The 22,435-nt window shown below is 40.5% G+C and overlaps 1 long non-coding RNA gene across 1 annotated transcript in view; it reads right to left on the bottom strand.

Moving 5' to 3' along the window:
• Positions 1-21,222, bottom strand: part of LOC141990017 (uncharacterized) — a 252,528-nt gene extending 231,306 nt beyond the window's left edge. The window contains exons 1-2 of the long non-coding RNA XR_012640050.1: positions 21,085-21,222; positions 20,471-20,570 (exon numbers count right to left, since the gene is read on the bottom strand). This is a non-coding gene — a long non-coding RNA (uncharacterized LOC141990017). The remainder of the gene's footprint in view (positions 1-20,470; positions 20,571-21,084) is intronic.
• Positions 21,223-22,435: the final 1,213 nt, after the last annotated feature.

The raw sequence follows: 22,435 nt of genomic DNA, 5'->3' as shown, positions 1-22,435 counted from the left end.
CCAGCTCCTAAAGTGGACATACCCCTTGGGAAGCAACTTTTAGCATTTCAGTCTACAATTCTTCTGTAACTGTCATTTTAAAACATGCATTGACTTTTTAGGAATATACATAATATTGTTCTACTCTGAAAACCGACTGTAAAAATAGCTATGGAGGGTTCCATGTTTGTCTCCTCATCAATTTCCAAATTACAGGAAACAGATGATTTTACTAACTGCCAGCCCAGAAAACTTAGCCTTGGATCTGAGAGTCAGCATAGGTTCTTTCTGGCTTATGCATCATCATTAAAAATGCATCAGCACAGAACAGCTAACTTGCTTCCAGCTGCATGAAAATTAGCCCTCAACTGCACAAGAGTAACCCAACGGAATACTGAGCAATACAGGTGTAGATGAGCACTAATTTGATATAATTGGATGTTAGATAGACGTTCTGTGCTGATGCATGAGTCACACAATTCACACTGATCTCTTTACTGGCTCTGCAATGATAACAGGCCATAAATAGTTAAAGTTTAGGCCAACCATTCTCTCTCTACAGCTGTACATAGAGGCTATCCTCTGTTCCAGACCACCCCAGTCCTATGTGGAAGAGAGAATTTGTTCCTTTTGTGACACCATCCCCTCCTCAGGACTATTCTCCTCATGTATGGGTCCTGAAGACAGAATCAGAGGGGCTGTGCTCACCCTCCCCCCACCCCTTCCAGCACCAGTGATAAATCTGCTACAATAGTAGTACAGATGGTAGCTCTATTAACTTTTTAGTAGCGTCCTTTTTGTGTTGGGGAATGCACTTTAAGAGCAGTCCCGGGTCAATCTGATAGCTTAAAAAGATCAGCCAGGGTATAAAGAGCTGACAAGAAAGTATAGGGCCCTGGAAGGATGGCCGTCTGCATTCGGAGTAGCCATCTGTATTCGGAGTAACCCTTGAGAGCTATACAACTGTTAAGGGATACAGAAGAAACTGTATCTGGCCCCACATAAGTGGATTAAAACCCTCCAGGCTGGTATAAGAGTTTGGAAGAAACTTCCCAAAGGTTTCCTCCTCTGTATTGTCCCAAAGGGGAAGGGGAAGAGAGTTCTCACATTTGGCACTGAAGTTGGCAGATATGGATTCTGAATGGAAAGCAGACCCATCTATCTACCCAAACTCTTATACTGCACCCACCTCCATAGTATCAGACCTGTTGAGATTGGCTTATTAGAAATAGAATATTTTAACAGTATTTTCTCAGAGTAGGGTCATGCATCAATGAAACACCTGCAGCGTCCCATGCCATTGCCCAGAATTAACACTGCATTCCCAATGCATAGGGACTGGAGTCAAGTAGACAGTTATGTCATGATTTGACTAGTATCCAGTATTGCCAACCCCAAGCACTCCACAATCATGAATCATGCCCCCCAAAAATCTCAGATTATTTGGTTTAACAATCATGAAACTGTTTTGATTTGGGTTCTTTATATTTACCTTCCAGATACTAGGCCTTTAAGATGCACTTGCTTTATGTTTTATAGCAATCCTCTGCAGGTACGAGGGCTAGAAACTTAGTTTTTGTGTGTAAAAAAGTGAGAGTCTCAAGCACTCTCTCAATTGCAGCAACTCAGACTTTAAGCAAAACACTGAATATTGCAAGACTCATGATTTTATCACCTGTGCTGGCAACACAAAATCACCACCTTTAAAAAGCATATTTCCTAAAATGATCTAAATCATAAAGTGATGCTGGTGGGTTCATCAAAATACCCCAAAGTCCCCCAGAGCTTCCCAAGTATAGCGTGTGATAGGTCAAAGTTCTTTTTCACTTTAGTTTTAACTGGCTTTGTTCATGTTGCTGCACTGTACATGCTTTGTGATCTACACTAACAAGACCCTAAAAAGGGAAAACACACACAACACAAAAAAAACAAACAAACAAGACCAACACCACTGCTAACTCATCTCCTGCATGGCTCTTTTATTTCTCCTCTTAAGTTTACCTGCTATAGTCCAAACACAGGACCTGCCTAACAAGCTCCTGTGTCTGGGTCAATTTGCATGTCCAGACATGCCTCCGCTAATCCAAGGCAGCAACCCCCACTTTCCAAATCACTTACACAATATAAAGATTGGAGACTGACTACAGGTTCTCTAGAAGATGGACTTCTGAGGCTACCAAGCCCTTTTACAATGATTAATAGCTGTCTTTCAAATACCTAGCTCAGAGACTGCATTTCACAGCCCCAGTTGCTGGGCTATATCCAGTTTCAGTCAGGCTTATTGTTAAACCGAAGCAGCTTTTCTTCTGCCAAGAAATATGAGTTACAGGCTGTTCTCCAAGTCCTTCATCACCATAAAGATGAGTTTACAGAGGTTTGAGCAATGCTGATGGAACCATTCTGTTTGCTTAATGCAATTGTATAACTAACAAAAAGCTACAAAACCATATGGGAAGCAGGAGCGGAAAAAGGATCAGCTCATGAAAGATGGATTGAGATTTTTCAGTCTTATATTTTCTGAAGGGAGTCATTTAAAAAGAGAAGCCTTGTGACCTACTCTGCATTGGCTTTCCCCTCCTCAATGCACCTGATGAATGATTGTTGTATGTGATGAATGACATATCAGCTGAAGACAACTACAGTTGATTCAGTAGAGGCTTGGATAGTGATTAGGACTGAGCTTGAATGGAAAGCACAGGAAGCTGTGTGAATGACTGATGAGGAAGACAAACTGCTAATAAAATGAAAATAAGACTTAAAAGAAATATTTCAAAAATATTTTTAAATTGTTTAAATACTGAGTTTTGTTCTGTAAAAAGTTTGAAGTTGAGTAGGTTTTTAAGAAGGGTCGTATTTACAGAGAAGCCATTCCGTGAAGCTAGAATAGTTACTGGTACCATCCAACCAATTTTCCTGTGGGTAGCTATAGAGAGCTGTTGTAATAAACTGGGCGTAACTCATCCCAGCATCAGGTTGCAGGCATGCTTTATCGCTCCCTCATGGTCCACAGGCTCCTTCCCTTTGGCTGAATACTCAGGTGATTTAGTCTTCTGCCCAAAACAACAGAACCTTTTTTGGAGGGCAAGCCAAGAGTCCATCCAAACCAAACAGTCCCTCATTTTCTTAGGATAAGTCCTTCTTGATTACCAGGTTAACACAGTTTTTGCCCCTCCCTTGCTTCAAGGAAATATAGGGCTTCCACCTACTCTCTAGGGAAGCCCCAGCCTAGGAAAAAGAAGAACCATGTGCACAGATGAGGCCTCAGACCCATTCCAGGCCAAACAATCCTTCTCCTGCTCCTCTCAGGGATAACAAGCATTTTCCTATCAGTGCAGGGCTCACTTTCCCTCAGTCCATGGGCCCAAACACGCTTTTCTATTTGGGCTTTTCCCACAGCCCACTGGTAAAGATCATTAAGCAGTTCCACATGCTTTCCAGCCCAAATACCACCCATTCCTTAGGATATTCTCCCCAGCCTTTTGGCTGAACTGCTAAAACCTCCTCCTAGGCTCCTCCAAGCTTTCCAAAGACCTCAGCCTGGACAGTCCCCGCAGCCGTCGCTAATACTCCCTTTATCTCTCCCCTCCCAGGCCTCTCCCACAATCTGCCACAGCCATAAGCAACCCTCATTCTCAGGGGGCATGAGCCACAAGCAGCTGCTTTATAGTCCTGCATCACATGATCCCTCAAAAATTAATCATCTCTAGAGAATACTATCCTTAATGAGCCAAAACATAGAACAGTGGTGGGCTGGACCTATGCTAAAACCTGAAAAGGTAACCCAGCTTGTGACAGGGTTGTATAGCAATACAGCATCTATTACTCTTTTGCCTCATTTGGTTTCCAGAAATATAGTACTACTTTAGATACCTAGCACCTGCAAGGCACAAGGAGGGAGCGGAAGGAGGAGCGTCTATGCACCTCTTCAGGTTTCTGACCAGGAGCCTAGAAATCTTTGCATTCGTACACCCATGCAGGGGCCCAAAATTAAACCATGTCAGATACCTGAGAAGTAAAAAATAACAAAACTCGAGGGCCAAATGCTCAGCCGGTGTTAATTAGTATCACTCCAGTGAACCTGAGCTGATTTACGACAGTGAAGGATCTAACCCAAGGCCATTATTAAAAATAAATAATAAATACAGGGGGCAAATGGCAAATGTCAGTGATGAAGAAAATAATTTGAGTCAGTTTTGTGAGATCTGGTGACTGAACATGTTAGAAAGCAGGATTTGCTTAGAAACAGCCAATATGGACTTAAGAAAATGAAGTCTTGTACCAACTAACCTGCTGGAGTTATTCCAAGATAACTATCATGGTAGACAAGGGAAATGCAACTGATATTATCTATAGTACTTAGCTATTGAAAAAGCTTTTCTCAACGGTCCTCATCAGGAATTATTAGCGAAAGTACAGAGTCACGGCATACAAGTGAAATAGCCTTTTGAAGGAAAATAGCTACTTGTTCAGGAAAACTATATAATTTGTAAATGTTAATTTTCCTAGATAAAAGGAGGGCAGCCTGTAGATAAATTGGGGCAATTCATTTGTAGGTATATGGAGAGATGATTTAGCTGTATATGTGAAACAGGGCACAGTGGAAAAAATAAGTGGCAATATTCTCCCAAACTTCATACACAGCCTAAGCTCTGCCCACTTCTGACACTAATGGGATACCACTCACAAAATCATTAAAGGGTTGATTGTGCCCTTGTCTTACTCAGCCACACAGGAGAGGAAGGCCTTACCTCCATGCTTGCTCTCCTCAGATTTTGAATCACAACTCCCTTCCAGATACTGTCCTCTGTGAGCAAGTAGCCCCTGTAAGTGAAGCATCTGGCCTACTTGAGGGAAGTAAACTCTCCTTTGCCAGGGCTGCAGTAAGTTACCTACCCTAGAAGCAAGAGGGGAGCAGTAGAAAAACAGAGTTGTAACTGAGTCTCAAAGCCTCCTGAGGCTCCTCCTAGGTAGGTGTTCCCTTACTTACTTCCTTGCTCAGGAAGGCAAAACTAATGAAAACAACAAGTACATTTGTGGGAATTCCAAACTTCAAATATGGTTCCAAAGAGATAGAGGGAAATAATTGTGAGTACAATGAGTAAAAATGATTGTGGGTAAATACATAAGGCCCTTTCCTCTCCAAGTAAAAAAAAAATTAAACATATTTGTGATTTACCTTTTATTCTTTCTCAAACTATTCCCTCCTGTCGCTGTCTGCTGGCTAGCCCTGGGAATAGCTGCTAAGATGTATACCACAGATGAGATTTCCTACTGAAATATCATTAGAAAAAGAGTTTGTAACCAACACAGCAATATGCATGTTTCTTTGACACGTCCCTTGCTTCTGCATGTCAAAAGGAAAGAGAAATTGGTCCTACTTCATTAATTGTTCTCAAATGATGCTGCCAATCTGCTATAATGCCTGGATTACCACAGCAAATACAAATTCTAAATATCCTTACAGTATTCTGCACAACTACCCTCTTTCAGATTATTCTAATTATAAAAACCATCTATAGCTTGTTGTTTCATGTAAATTGTACAAACTGGATGATTGTCTTAAATTTACAGCATTACTACAATAGGCTGTCAGATCATGATTTCATACATTTTTAAACCATTCATTTACCATATAATTGGTGTGTCCCTTATAGCAAAACCTACAATACATAAGCACCCTGATTTGCCCATTTCACAATAACTTATGTGAGAAATAAAAGCATTTACTGGCAAGGAACATAGTTTTCTAACTTACTCTCCTAGTATTTTGTCATTCTGAATTTATTGAATAAGGGATAGGCCTTAAATTTTTAGATTCTGCTTTCCAAATCAGAAAATGTTCTTAAGAAAACTGTTTAAAACACTAGTATAAAAAGGTTATATTAGAGAGTTGAAAAGAGAGGAGAGCAGGAGTAGGTTGCTATAATTTGAGCTATTTTAGTGACTTGGTGAATGTAAAGGGCACCATCATTGTACCAGTCACTGAAGCCTGTAATATAGGTGTCGTCTTTCACTTGTCTCTCTCAAGTCCCACATATTGACACCATGTCTAAATCTAACTGCTTCTTCCCATATAATATGTCTAAAGTCTGGCCTTTCCTCTTAGTCCACACATCTAAATCTCTAATCCAGCTCTTCATCATCTTGCACCTTGACTACTATCTGCAACCTTCTCTCTGCCCTTGACAGATGCCATTTTCTCCACTTTGAATCTGTTCAAGACCAACCACTAAAATAATCTTCTTGGCTCAACACTCTTATCACCCTCTTTGTATCTCTCCACTGGTTCCAACATCAAACACCAACTTTACTTTTATGGGCCTGTCCTACGTAACAACTCATGCAATTGAGTCATTGGCTTCCATCTCTGTTCTGCCGGTGATATTATCTATTAGTCCAAGTTTATTTCATGTACCATTTTGCTTTCTCACATTTCTTCCTTATGCATGGGATAAACTCCCTGTGAAAATAGCAAAGCCACTACATTTTCCTCCTTCAAATTTCTTTTTAAGCTTAATCTTTGTCATGATGCTTCTAAAACAACAGCTGCTTATTGTACTAACCATAATCACTTCATTGTCACCTTGTCCTCCACACTTCCATCCCATTTGTTTGTCTTTTTCACCTATTGTCTCTTCTCATATACTAAGATTGTAAGCTCTTTTGGGCAGGGACTATCTTCATTCCTCTCCAACCTTCAAACCTGCCAAAACATGCGACAGGCTTCAACATTTGATAAATTACCAAATGTGGAACATGTGGGGTTTGTAGCAGGTTGCACCACAATTAATAGATTATGATGGTTTTTAACTATAAAACCTGTTTTTAGGACATTTTCTCACTGTGTCAATTCAATAAAACAGTTTTACTGGGGGCTAGCTGGCTCTGCATATCTGACATTCTATTGTTTTGCAAGCTGGCCTTCAATTACTGCAATTATGGAAATGCAAGAAAGGACATACATAAGTACGTTCAAGGATTCAAGGGCACTAAATTCATGTTAGAATTTAAGGAACATTTTTTTTTGTTTTCATGCCGGCTAAACATGTTGACGTACAAACCTTGCCATGTGCATGAGGGTATAGCTTTAGAAATGCTTGGGAGATGTTTGCTACAATGCTATTTGTTACAATGTGAACATTGTAAAATGGATTACAGTAATAATAGAAATAAAACGAAGTAGAATGCAAATCATCACTGTGATGCCAGCAGACTAGATGCCAAGGCCCCAACCTTCAATCAGCGTTTACAAATGCATAGCTGGAAAATGTATAAGAATGTATTTAGTGTTAAAAATTCATGAAAAACTGATGGGATGTCGCATGTATTGTTTTCACTTATCTGTACCCAGTTATAATGCAAAAGCAAACATTTGTATTGTATATAACCCATCAAATGAGAAAAAAGTATTGTATTATGCATATGAAGAACTTTAACAGGAGAGTGTTAATTCCTGCGCATGGAAAGCAAATGGTCATTGAGTGTCAAATCAAAGTTTAAAGACTTTGTTAAGTGCATTACTCCCTTTCCCTCCATGAAGAAGGGACCTGAGTGGGAACTGTTGCTATCAACTTGGGTTTCTGTGAGAAGAAGCTATAAAATATGGACACAAAGAAAAATTCTTCATCTCTGGACTGTTTTGATTTCAACAGAGCAGAATAAATGAACAAAAAGACAGAGATCCCCAGAGTTATTCTGCATAGCCCTGAAAGACTTTTGGGAAACTGGCAGTTTACTGCATCTTTGCTACCTTTAGAAATTATAAACTGTGACTCATCTGTACATATATTATTACCTGCTTGAACATCTCAGTGACTCGCCTTCTTTTTTCTTAGCTAATAAACCTTACTATAGGATTAGCTACCAGCGTTATCTTTGGTGTGAGATCTAGGATGCACGTTGACCTGGGTGAGTGACTGGTCTCTTGGGACTGCATGTAACCTGAATATTTTGTCATTTTTGTTGTAAGTGACCATTTATCACATAGCTCAGCTTGCCTGAGTGGCAAGATAGACTGGAGTGTCCCAGGGGACTGTCTTCTGATTCTATCACAAGACTATTGTAGTACTTTGGGAGTGCATATTTGGTACTGAGTTGCTGAAATCTAATTATAGAACATACCACCAGTTTGCAGTGTCTGCCTTGCTTTTGACAGTCTGCCCCAAGGTAGACACTCATGGTCATAAGCCACTCCAGACAGCATGACAATTAATTTTCCCCATGTTTCATATAATCGCACCGTCAATTCTTGAAGCTTTCTGACATTTATCATCCACAACTATTATTCATGAGCAGAACCACTTGATAAGGCAAATAGAATTTTGTCTCCTGTCATAGGCTTCACTGAGCAAATGAAATAGTGGAAACAAATTCTGAGCACACAGCAAATGGCCCAAATCAGCTGAAGAAAGAAGGACATGGTCATATTGGGCTGTACATTCTAAACACTTGTGCTGGCAATAAATAGTAAAAACAATAGTGGTGATTTTTTTCAATACACATGGATTGTTTGCTAACTTAAAGCTAAATTGGGAATGTGTCTCAAGTACACTACATGTACACATAGCACATTGCAAAATTTCCACACTTGCCCTCTTAGGTACAGCTTTTCATAGAACTGTAGGACTGGAAGGGACCTCAAGAGGTCTTCTAGTCCAGTCCCCTGCACTCAAGACAGGACTAATTATCTATAGTATTTGTTTGTCTAACCTACTCTTAAAAATCGTCAATAATGAAGATTCCACAACTTCCATAGACAATTTATTCCAGTGCTTAACTACCCTGAGGGAAGTTTTTCCTAATGTCCAACTGTAACCATCCTTGCTGCAATTTAAGCCCATTGCTTCTTGTCCTATCCTCACAGGTCAAAGAGAACAGTTTTTCTACATCTTCCTTCTAGCAACTTCTTATATAGTTGTACTATTAGCATGTTCCCTCTCAGTCGTCTCTTCCCCAGACTAAACAAACCCAATTTTTTCCATCTTCCCTCATAGATCATGTTTTCTAGAATTTTAATCACCTTCTCTGGACTTTCTCCAATTTGTCCACATCTTTCCTGAAATGTGGCACTCAGAACTGGTCACAATACTCCAGTTGAGGCCTAATCAGTGCAGAATACAGTGGAAGAATTACTTCTTGTGTCTCACTTACAACGCTCCTGCTAATACATCCCAGAATGATGTTCGCTTTTTTGGCAACAGTGTTATACTCTTGACTCATATTTAGCTTGTGATCCACTATGGACCCCCACATCCCTTTCTGCAGTACTCCTTCCTAGGCAATCATTTCCCATTTTCTGTGTGTGCAGCTGATTGTTCCTTCCTAAGTGGAGTACTTTGTATTTGTCCGTATTGAATTGCATCCTATTTACTTAAGACCATGTCTTCAGTTTGTCCAGATCATTTTGAATTTTAATCCTGTCCTCCAAAGCACTTGCAACCCCTCCCAACTTGGGATCATGCCCAAACTTTATAAGTGGACTCTCTCTGCCATTATCTAAATCATTGTTGAAGATATTGAACAGAACCAGACCCAGGATTGATTCCTGTGGGACCCCACTCGTTATGCCCTTCCAGCCTGACTGTGAACCACTGATAACTGCTCTCTGGGAACGGTTTTCCAACCAGTTATGTAGTTCCAGTCATAGTAGCTCCAGTTAGGTTGTATTTCCCTAGTTGTTTATAAGAAGGTCATGCAGGACACTATCAAAAACCTTACTAAAGTCAACCTGTTCCACATCTAACACTTCCCCTTATCCACAAGGTCTGTTACCCTGCCAAAGAAATCTATTAAGTTGGTTTGACATGATTTATTCTTAACAAATCTTTGGGGGAGATTTTGAAAGGCACAAAGGGGATGAGGTGCCCAGTATCCACTGACTTTCAATGAGAGTTAAGCTCCTAATTATTTTTAAAAAATTCCTTCGCTGAGTCTAAAGTGTGGGGTAGTCATAATTTCACCAGCATCATTAGACATACCAAGGAGGGATATGACTGGATGTGAAGGGGGCATTACCATCACCCTATCCTTCTTCCATGTAGAGGGCATTCCAAGGCTGGTATTAGGGGAAAGACAGAGCAGACGCTGCACCTCCAATTATAGGGAGGAAAGGAAGGGAGGGGGAGAAAAGCAGCTGGGAGAGGGGTTGTCAGTGGGTTATAGGTTGTTGTAATAAGCCATAAACCCAGTGTCTCTATTCCGTCCATGATTTTTAGTCTCTAGCAAAGTTATGAATTTATGCTCCCAGGCTTGTCTTTTGAAAGTGTTGTGCAGGTTTCCTTCGAGGATGAGGACTGATAGGTCACATATGGAATGATCACTTTGTGAAAAGTGTTCGCCCACAGGTGAGATGGTGTTTTTTGTCTTTTATCATTTTCCTGTCTGAGCTCATTTCACAAACACTAAATCTAGAGTTTTCTCATTTCAAAGTTTAAAAAAAAAATTAAGAGTAATTGGAGAGCAAAGAGAAAGTTGCTGACCCAGAGTACAAATATTACAGCCCAATTAAATCCACTTTGGCAACAGCTCATATAAAATATATGAAAAAAAGGATGAAGTTCCGTCAATGAAGTTGCACCCACTTCCACCAGGGCTGAATTTGGCCCACAGTGTGCTCTCAGAAAATGTCAGTACAAACCATTACGTTTATTTGGATGCGTATGGCTGACAACATCTGGTACTTTCCGAACACTTGACTTACAGTAGCTTTTCATTGCTAATTAAACTGATTCAGCACAAACATAGGTATAAACGCTTTAGAAGCACTTAGAGCCAGCAGTGTCAAACCAGTGTTTCAGTCCGTAAGCTGAGCTGCATAGTCTCCTAAAGTACGCTGCTAGCATGATATCTAAATAGCAGGGAAATTGCTCTAGAATCTTGCATAATGGCTCTCACCATTGCTTAATTAGCTAAATGTGGGTTTCCGTACATTTTATTGCTTATCCTCTCTTTACTGGGCATTGGTTTACTAAGCAGTCCCAAATATAGATGGCAAACAGCAAGTACTAGAGTTTTTGTCAGTTCTGTGGAATTCTTTGTCCAGTGTATACACACCCTGTTGTGCAGCTGTGTTCAAATGATGACATCAGTCGTCTTAAAAAGGTACGCTGCCAAGTTGTACAGTCCCAAAGTGTGAGTTCTTTTTTTCTTTCTTCTCTGCTTTCCAAGGCCTGATGTTCTCTTTTATATTTGCTGTTTAAAATGCTGTGGAGCTCATTTTCTTAAGAAATGAAAATGAAGGAAAAGAAACATAGGGGCTTAGGAATCTGAAGTATATCAAGCACAGACTCTCTTACCACACCCCCTTTTCCTTGGCCATGTCCCAGGCAATTATGGCTACTATGGGAAGAGGTGCAGAACAAATACACCCGCTCAAGTTTCTCCTTTGGCCAGGGAATTCCCAGGTGTCTATGTCTGCCTGATTCATTTTCCTTTTTTGCCAGTGGAGCGGTGTGAAGGGGGCACAGCAGCATTCAGAATCAAGCCCTTACTTTTGTCTGTATCCAAGCAGAATACTGTTTATACCCAGCACAGCAGTTAGGGTTGCCCACAGTCCCTTATTACAAGGGACATCCCTTATTTTTTCGTCTCTGTACAACAAGATCAGGAGTTGCTGAGTGCTACAAAAAGCAACAAGAAATACCACTAGCAAATGTAGGTGAGTGGTGCCTTATTAATTATTATTATTATTAATAATATCAGGAGAATGGGTGGGGCAGGGGTACTAAGAAACTGTCCCTTATTTTTTAAACAGAATGTTGGCAACCCTCACAGCAAGTCAAATTAGTTGTTGCAAAATTCATTGCTAGCTGTGGCTTTTTTTCTTATTACAAACCATTTGTAGGTGGATCCTGATTTCTCCATTATTGATAAGTGTTTGCCATAGCTGGAATGAAGAGTTTTCAGCCTACAATTGATCTCAAGTTGCTCCCTTTGCCTATTCATTATCTGAGGTGTGTGATTGGTCACCTAAGTGACTTGGAATTGGTTTTTTCCCATGTTTGGATGACAAACTTAAAAAAATTAGATTAATAGATTCCAAGGCCAGAAAGACCATTGTAATAATCTAGTCTGATCTCCTGTATAACACAGGCCATAGAACTTCCTGTTACCCTTGAATCCCCCAATGCCAACTGGCACATGGGTTACAGCCTGATCCTGGTATGCACATTCTGTTTCACCAAACAATATCATGTGAAAGCCAGGGTCATGTTGATCATTACTGTCATTGTGAAATGTATGTACAGATACTATGTAAGGAGTTATGTGTTGACAAATTGGTTTTCTGCCAGACAAAAGACGTTTATTCACTTATTTCTCTATCACCATGTAAATTAAGCATTTTAAGCCAACACAGCGGAATCCCCATTTACAAATGAAGTCAACAGGGGGATGTGAAATCAACAGGAAAAAAAACCAATGAGGAATTTTAATGTCCCCAAGGACAGACAAACTTTGCAATGAAGTTTGGGGATGTAAGTAAAGGGCCAGGAGACCTCCATCCCCCACTCACCCTTTGTGTGCACCTAGGAAATAACTGGGAAGTACAATTACATTCATAAAAATGGGATCACAATCTGTCCTGGTTGGAAATGCTGCAGAGGACATTTGTGTAACATAAACTTCTTTAGACAGAATGTTAGCCCGTTAGGTTTAGTCTTTAGAAATCATGTTATGATTTTGTTCCCTTATCCTTACGCATTTTCTCTTGAATCTCGAATCTTTGATAATAAACATACCATTGTTTTCACTGTAAATATATCTCAGTGCTGTGGTATTATACAATGAGCTGATCCTGAGTTGAATCATACAGCTGGTTATGCACACTGTTTCCCTGGGGTGGCTGGGGGGGGGGTCTCCTGGTATTACTGTGTGTGTTCAGTGGATAAGGGGCTGGATACTACAGGGGAATACTTCAAAGGGGCTAAGGGGCTGGGATTCACCTATTGTTAACTTGCAAGGCAAAATAAGGCTAGATAGCCAAGAAGAGATTGTCTGGGTGGCTAACAGGCTGGATGTGTCAGGGAGCTGACACGCAGTTAAGCACCAGCAAGTTTCCCTCTTGCGGGAAGCAAAGGGACTAACAAGGTGACTCATAGTCCTGAGTATCTCAAAAGCTGTCACATTCCTCAACATAACTCACAGAGCAGATCTTTTAGAAAAACATCCAAACATGATGTAAAAATTGTTTATGCATCCAAGAGTTGCATTAGCCTTTGACACAGAGTGTCTCACTGGGAGCTCGTGTTCAGCTGATTATCCACCATGACTCTCAAATCTTTTTCAGAGACATTGCTTCCCAGAATAGAGTACTCCATCCTGTAAGTATGGCCTACATTCTTTCTTTATGGATATATACATTGACACTTAACTGCATTAAAAAGCATATAGATTACTTGCACCCGGTTTACCAAGTGATCTAGATTGCTTTGGACCAGTGACGTGTCCTCTTCCTTATTAACCACCCCCACAATTTTTGTGTTATGTGCAAACTTTATCAGTGATGATTTTATGTTTTCTTCTCGGTCATTGATACAAATGTTAAATAGTGTAGGGCCAAGAACCTTCCACTGGAAACACACCTAACTTGATGATTCCCCATTTACAGTTACATTTTGAGACCTATCTGTTGCTAGCTTTTACTTTATTTAATGTGTGCCATGTTAATTTTATATCAGTTTATGTTTTTTAATCAAAATGTACAGTACTAAGTTAAATTCCTTACATCAACACCATTACCTTTATCAACCAATCTTGTAATCCCATTAATAAAAGATATTAAGTCAGATCCTGTCAAACTATTTCTTATAAATTGATGTTGATTGACATTAATTGTATTGCCCTCCTTTAATTCTTTATTAATCTAGTACTGTATCAGTAGCTCCATTATCTTATCCGAGATCAATATCTGACTGATAGCTCTATAATTACCTGAGTCATCCCCAGTTTACCTTTTTGAAAAATTGGGACATTAGCTTTCTTGTCATCTTCTGGAACTTCTTTAGTGTTCCAAGACTTATTAGCAGTCCAACAAGCTCCTTAGCCAGCTCTTTTAAAACTTGCAAATTATCTGGACCTCCTGATTTAAAAATCTCTCACTTTACTTGCTACTGTTTAATATCCCCTGAGCTACTAGTGGAATAGAAAGGGTGGTGTTATATGAATGACTACATCACCTGATTTCCCCCCCACCCAAATACAGAATAGAAATATTTATTGAACACTTATGTCTTTTCTGCATTACTATTGATAATTATACCATTTCTATCTAGTAATGGACCAATACCATTGTTAGGATTCATTTTGTTCCCCATATAAACTTAAAATTAGAGAATCATCATCAAAAAAAAAGATTATACATGACCTTCCTGGTATGAATTTTTGAATGAATATTTCCTTCTAGAATTTATGAAACTTCATTATTTGAGGAAGAGGCTGGATTTTATTCCCAGCTCTGTCAGTATTTTGTGTGTAACACTGGGCCAGGCAGTTAATCTCTCTGTGCCTCAGATCATCTTTTTGTAAACTCCTCCAAGATGAACATGAGGCTTAAGTAATGTTTGAAAACTGCTTTGAGGTCCTTCTTAAAGTCACTATGTAATATCACTGTAATACTGACCAGTATGTATATAGCAACCTTGCAATTAACAAAGCTCCGCATCCTTTCAATTTTGAATGACTGCAGACCCACACACTTGCCTGGTACTTAGTGATCATACCTACCAAAATTGGCAAAACATTTTCATATCAATTTTCAGCTTTAAGGCTAGAAATAACATTACTATAACATTACTATAGGAAAGCCAATGCCATTCATACCATACACAATCCAGTATCTGAAAATAGACCAGGTTGAAACAGAGGCCTGCTGGTCCTATCTTTTTGAACGATTTGGGGCTTTGTATTTGTTAAATGTCTAATAGTGTAACATTTACTCTTTCTTTAACCTTAACCGTGATGTCTAAACTACAATATTCAAATCTTCACGTGGAATTAGGAAAAAAAAAGTCTCCTAGCTGGGAGGCTCCATTTTATCTGTTCCATACCCCAGGATTTAATTGTTTTGTACACAGCTAGTCTCCTCATGTCATTGAAAAAGTACCTAGAAAAGCTACCATTCTCCTGAAAGGGCTGCTTGTCTTTGAAAGCCCAGTGCTAGCTAACAGATTGTGAGTAAGCTTGTTGAATATAACTCCTCCCAGGCATATTAGTTATTACTTGTCTTGCCCTGTTAGTGTTTCAGCTTGGCTGGTAAATGGTCAGTTATCTGTTCTCAATTAAATAGGAAACATGGACTTTCAAAATAAAATACTCCACATTCTCTACCCCTTTCTTAGGAATACCCCATTTTAAGAAAGGCTATCTTCCCTGTGTTGCCCAAACTTGTATATGTTTTGCTATTGACTAATTTCCTGTTGCTTGAGTTCTTGTTCACAGTGCATTATGGCAAATCTCAATTTTTACCCTGTTATACATTTGTTCCTAATCATACCACAGATTCCTATTTGCGGTACCTGTTGAAAAGTTGGGGATTCAAGTAGAGCCTTAAAAACATAGGCATCCACACTTAATGGACACGTTTGAAAAAGTTTGCCCCATTGTTTTCACCAGGGAACACAATTCAGTACTTGGTAGATCTGGCTGGAAAACAGTTTTTCCATCCAATGAGAATTTGAGATTTCAAAAATGTCCAACTCAAGTTGGGATGAAACGTTAAAATCTCAAACAATTCCACAAAAACAAAAAATTATTCGTTAGTAATTTTAAGATGTTGTGCTTCAATTTTGACCCCCCCTCACACACACACATACTTTTTTTAGTATCAATTAAGTTAAATTCCTAAATAATAAGCCATTTCAAAATTTAAAAAAATAAACTTTTCATGCCAAAAATATCAAAATGGGATGTTTTCAAAACTTTTTGTTTAACTTTTTTTGAGTCAGGAAATTTGTTGAAACTGACTCTTTCCTGAAAACAATTTTGGTTTTGATGAATTAGCATTTTTGGAGGCAAAAGGGGTTCTGCAAAAAATTTCCAAGCAGATCTAACATATAACTGGATATATCTGCAGTAACTTTTGCGTCTTCCGATTAGAAACAACTCGCATTTAGGACTCCTCTATTTCAGTTAATTATTTTCACATCCTTACCACTTTTCTCATGGCAGTTTATTACAGTGGGAAAGTTGACAATATGGCTGTAAACTAACAAACTATTCACCAGCTTGCAAATAATAGAAAATGATACAATTTAATAAAATACATGGAATTTTGAATATTTTCTTTTGAAGTATGTAACTAGAGAAAACAGCAACTTTCCAACCAGTTCTTTAAAGTAAATGTAATCGTGCTTTGAATGAGTCAGTTAGCTAGACACCTGATAAAGTGCTGACATTTACTGACTTCCTCTTTATGCCAGATTTATGAACCCCTCTTCAGAATTGAAACCCTACTTCATGAATCACTGAAGAGCTGGCAAAGAGACGTACAGTACATAAGATTATTTCAATAGAAATGGACATGTCAGTGCCAGCTTCTACTCTTTTCATTGGCTGTGAACATACCGCTGCAGGCAGCATTCACCTTGCTTGCAAGAAATAATGCTCAGCTAGTTAAAGATAATTTAAAAATATGTATTCCTCCCATCTGTATTCCTCCCAAATTGGTCCACTGCTTTGATTTGCTTCCCAATTCCCAGAAGCCATCCATAGCCTCTTTAAAAACTGTAATATAGCTCTCCTCACTGTATATATATTTTTACTCACTGTAAATCTAGACATTTTTATGAATTACACCCAAAAAAACCCTTTCAATATAAAATTGCATATGATTTAAAATATTTATTTATGAACTATGTGCTCAGGAAACATATGGAATGTCAAACTTGGAGACTGATGTCCTCCACTTCTAAAATCTAAAACTTCCAGACCTAAAACTAATATAGCATTGGAAGCAGCTTTCCCTCAGGTTGCGTGGCCCCACTAATATACCTAAACCCTGAACTGGAAGGACTGCCTCTAGGTGTGAAGGATGTAAATCTGATGCTATATATAAGAGGCATGACACCCAAAGAAGATATTAGCCCCAGATTCGCAGCCATGCTGCTGTTGCTTTGTGCTAACCTGCTGACACCAAGATCTGTAAACCTGGTGGATTTGGAAAGTGGAGGATTCCCTCTGCCTAGGAGAATTCTTCCCTGTGTAGCCCTCCCCGCTCAAAGGCTCTAACACAACTTCACCTCTGGTCCTCAATGCCAAGGCTTTGGCTGAGAAAAATGGTGTGGCCAGGGTGCAACGCCATCCAGCTGACTCCCAGCTGCTAGAGTTCTATCTGTGGCACACAAATCTCAGTGGGTGGGTTTGCAGCAACACCTCTGTCTGAAGATGATGTCTGATATAAATGAGAAATTGATACATTTGAATAACGTCAGAAGTTCAATGCAAAAATATTTTCTTTAACATAAAAATAGGTAATAAAATTGATGCTAAATCCAATGCATACCAGGATAATAAAGTTATCTTCATTACAGAGCTGTGGTAATACTCAGCTTGAATACTCACTGCTGTTCACTCATTAGGCTCATTAGTCAATGTCACCCTCAAAATTTAATCTGTACCTGATGGGGAACTTCTGAAAATTGTACCACTGGAATGATCCACTAGGAAATAATAAAGTATAAGATATACTGTTAATGGAGCTGCAAATATGGAAGGTAACATTCAGAACAAGATTCCTGATTCCAAAAAGGATTATTTCCCCCTCTTTAGACCTTGATCCAATGTCCATTAAAGTCTTTCTTGTGACAGCAATGGGTGGTGGATTAATTCCATGGCCTGTTTGCCTGAACTGTGGCCTGACTATGTCACAGATAAAGAAAGATGTAGCACAGACTGTATGCCTAAATAACATACTTAAGTGGAACCTTGCAATCTTTAGTAATATAGAGTGTGACAGGAAGGGGAGATGGAACCAGGGCAGCCCTTTTGTAATACCTTCCAAACACCCTTACACTGTGAAGCAATGTGGTCCCATGGATAAGGCACTAGACTAGAAATTGGAAGATCTGGGTTCTAGTCCCACATCTGCCCGTGACTTCATATAAACCTCCCCCCCCCCGTTATCTATTTCAGAGGCTCTTGGGGGATAGGACTGTTTACAGTATGTGCAGTGGCATAATGGGATTCTCAGCTTGGTTGGGGCTTCTTGGTGCAACTCTAATAAGTGAGTTAGCAGGCTTTGTAAAGCTCCCAATTATTAGGAAATGGATAACATCTCTCTGACTTTCCTGACACTTGAAGCTCTTTGGAGAGAAAGCTAGAGAGAAAGACCATTTAGTAACCTGAAGGAATCAGAGTCAGAAAGAGAAAAGACTATGTGGGGCAAAATAACAGCATCACTTTCCTTTTAAGGCTTAGATTGGGCCTGATCAATACTGGTTCACCATCATTCCTTACATTCCCAGACCAAAATGGAAACGTGCTTTATCTTCCTTTGGAATGGTGCAGCATGCTCCCACCTCCACAGCCATCCACTGTCATGGTTGGTGTTGTAAGGCAGAACCCTGCCTCTCCCATATCCCTCCCTTTTCCTTTGGGGTTCTAAGATGGAGAAAACTGCTTTTTTGGAGGAGAATTTGCAGTCTACATTTAGTAACCTACTGGTATGTCCATGATCAGATCCAGAAAGGGAAGTGTGTACAAAAGGGCAGCAATAATGCAGCACAATTGCCCTTTTACAATAAATGCTTTAATTTCTGTATGAATTTATTTTACTGTGCTGTTGAGAAAAACATGGACTTAATGGTAGATACTCAAGACTGAGACAGAAAGGACTTGTCTACAATGGGTGGTGGTGATGAGGGGTTAATCCAGAGCTTTTTTTTCTTAGTACGGTTTGAAAATACTTGTGTACACATGCCGCAGTCCATCACAATACACTGATGCCATATTTATCGCGAGCTGTGGAGTCCTCTTTCCAAGTGAATTAACTTTGCTGTGAATCATTTTAGTCCAGTCTATTGTTTGTGTACATACAATACTGCTGCAAATTACTTTGGCAATCTTCCAATGGCTATCCTACAGTGATTTGCAGGGGACCATTACTTCCCTTTTTGTTTATCTGTTTCTGTCCCCTGCTCTGGGACCAAGTTGATTGACTGGATGTCCCTCCATCACCATTTCTAAACTGGTGCATAGCCAAACTTTGTCCATTCACTTCTGGATTCCAGTTATCAGAACAGCTGCAATAACAACTCTAGAAGCCCTACAACATGCCTCAAGCGGTGCTTGGAGCTGTGCCGTGACCCTGGATCTCATCATCATCTGGGGAGAAGCATCAGTGCAAGAAGCTCTTGTGGCCAGTCACCAGAATAAAGAGCTTTTATCGAGGCAGATACCTATGAGGGGCCACAACCAGGACTCTGAAGAGTGCCAGATATAGATCCAGCAGCTCAGGAGAACCTACATCAAAATGAGGGATCAGAGGGGAAAAACAAATCTAGCAGGGGACACGTAACCTATATTTTTTGAGGAGCCTGACAGGATTTTGCATAACTACATGACCACCCAACCCAGGCAGGTTGTGGAGCCTGCTGGCTGCTTTCTGCCCCATCTCCTGGGGATCATCAGCAAGCCTCACTGGGGGATGAGCCCGAGGAGCCCCTCGAAGAGATCTCCCCAGAAAGCCAAGATGTATTAGGGACTTAGGACTCTGATGCCAGAAAGGTAGAAGGTGAGCCATATTCTTGCCCTGCAGCAACCAACCCCTGCAACCCAGACCAGGGCTATGGAGGCTGAACCTTTGGAGGAAACCTCGGCGTGTAAGTTATTCTATTGCTTTGTTAATAGCTCACTATTAAAGTTTTAATTTATTATTATGCTATACTGCCATGCTCGCTTCTGTTCCAGGTTCCCATGGTAGCAGCCATTGTAGGTGGATGTGAACTAGAAGCCTTTCTGAGACAGAGGCTCCTGCCTCCCTCCCTCATGCTGTCTGTTCCCCAACTCAGCCCTGTACACCTGTCCAAAATGGCAGCTGTTCCTAGCAAGTAAAAGCTCAGAGTGCTAAAACACTAAGTAAAGTACTGACTGTTTCCGGGCCCATGCCATGGAGGGCACATGCCCATATACCTATTTTCTTTTTGCCTTCCCTGAGCTGCCCTGCCTGGCAAACACACCTTTTCTCCCCCTCCCAGCCCACTCCCAAATCCTGTTTCCCAGCTCAAAATGGCAGGCAGCACCTCTTTCGAGCCCTCCTCTCACAGCAGATTCAAATAACAAAAACATGTTATTGTGCAAAATGCAGCATTTACTGAGACATGCTTACAGGAAAAAAATGTTTGATTGGTGTTCTCACTTTACATGTGAGGTAGGAATGGATACTGCATACACATAAAGCTACAAAGCGTACAGCTCTCTGCTGAGGTGTAAATGCCCCGGAACGTGCATTCTTACCATCAAAATAAATAAATAAATAAACAAATAAAAAAGCTCTTACCAGCTTTTCACAGGCTTACATAGAGAAAGATTGGGAACAGTGAATGCTTCAGGCAATCATTGCAGAAACCTTTCTATTTTTCTCTGCACTGTTACCATGTCTGCAGGTAAGATAAAACAAAATCTAAGACCGAGAAATTGCTCAGTTTTTATTCAGAGATTGTGAAGGGTAGCTGGATGGTTATTTCCCTGGGTATCACTCGCAACTCCCGTCCTCTCCTGGAGCATTTCTGGGGGGAGTGGGGGATCACCTTATGAAGAACTTCACAGTGTATCACACTGGTCTATCCTTTGCCTTTTTGAATAAGGCCATTCTCTGCCTCCTAATCACCCACCTAGTTTAATTTCATCTAGAGTCAGGACAGCCTAAAGGAGATGTACAGGGGATTATTATGCAGCTCATCTCTTGATTAACCCCACTAACCTCTCTGGCACCATATAAGCCCTTCCAAAGCAAAGCACAACTGCAAACCCAGACAGGGAACATAATTTCCAAACCATCCACAGACCAAGGGAAAAAATCCTAACCCCTTCCCTGCTGGCATCCAAGGCATCACAGCCAAGCCAAACAGCATATACTGCACAGACAAAAATCCTAATGCATACACCACTTACCATCTCCAAGGTTCATCCAAGACTGGGAAGAATCCTGGTGAGGCAAAGCCAGAAATGCATGTAAAAACAATGCTATGAGCAATAACTGCTTGTCCTTTTTTTTTAATACCCTCACAGCTATGGCACATGCACTGGCCAGACCCTCAAGGACAGGGCCCTTACCACCAGCTGAGCAGCTGGCAAACCTGAGGGGGAGAAAATGGAAAACTCAGGAGGGAATGACTGCAAATATCATTACAGAGTCCCAGAGAAAAATGAAAATGCAGTGAGGTGGAGGCAGTGTCGGAGAGAGAATCTGACAGGGGGCTTTCCAGGGAGATTATTGCAGTGGCAAAGGACAGCATGACAGTTGCCAGGGAAAGCACAGTCATGGCCAAAGACAATATGGAAAAAGACAGGGAGGGGAGATGCAGAGGCAACACAAAGCCAAAATGCCCTGTTGCAGCTCATGTTACTATTGGGGCAGCAGGCAATGCAGTTCTGTAAACCAACACCCAGCCATGTTATGCAGCCCCTGGACAGTACAGACTACTAGGAACAACAAATCCTCCCAGCTGTGCCCTCCACCGAGACCAGTTCTTTCCCCCTGCACCCCCCCCCCCCCCGCACCTCTCAACCCCATCTCAGGGCACTTAGAATAGTGGCACCTGGAACCCAGCTCTATCTTCCTTGGTACCTTTGAGCCTCAGCATTCCACACCAGAAGCCCCTCAAACCAGAAGAGACAGACATAAACTCTCCTATGACTTTAAGCCTCCCCACTGCTTGCATTGTGCCCAACACTGCACTCTTGCACATAGCTGTTTTGTTTCCCTGCTGGTTTAATGAAACGTTTCTTTGTAGCTAGATAACAGATTATGAAACAACATATTAAAAATAATTAAAAGCCTTTGTTTCAGGTGAAGGTTCACTTATGTTTGTTAATTAATAGATGGTTTAATAATTAAAAACCTTTATGATTTCATTCATAAGGACTCGACAGTTCATTTTACACAGAAAATCATTAAGTCTGTATTAATTCCGAAGGTTTTACAAACAGATGTAGGCAAAGACATGAGGTTCAATAGGAATTGCCAACACATTCCACATCCACCATCTATAAACACTGAACTGCACAAACAACTTCCACCACTCCCCTCCACGGGTTAACACCTGGATGTAGAGCTGCCGAATTTCAGACCGGAAACGCAAAATAAGAGCAATGGGCAACGCTGACAATATTGGCCTGATTCTTTGTAATTTGTATGTGATGGCTTGCTGGTTGCTCAGAAGGGCTGAGCAAGCCTCTGCACCTCAGTCTTCTACCCATTATATGCAAAATAGCACTTGCTGCTATTATCTTTCGGATGTTT

Source organism: Natator depressus, chromosome 6, assembly GCF_965152275.1.
Source record: "Natator depressus isolate rNatDep1 chromosome 6, rNatDep2.hap1, whole genome shotgun sequence".
Classification (NCBI taxonomy): Eukaryota; Metazoa; Chordata; order Testudines; family Cheloniidae; genus Natator; species Natator depressus.
The sequence above is the reverse complement of the archived record's forward strand: the minus strand, read 5'-3'. Positions and strand labels throughout refer to the sequence as shown.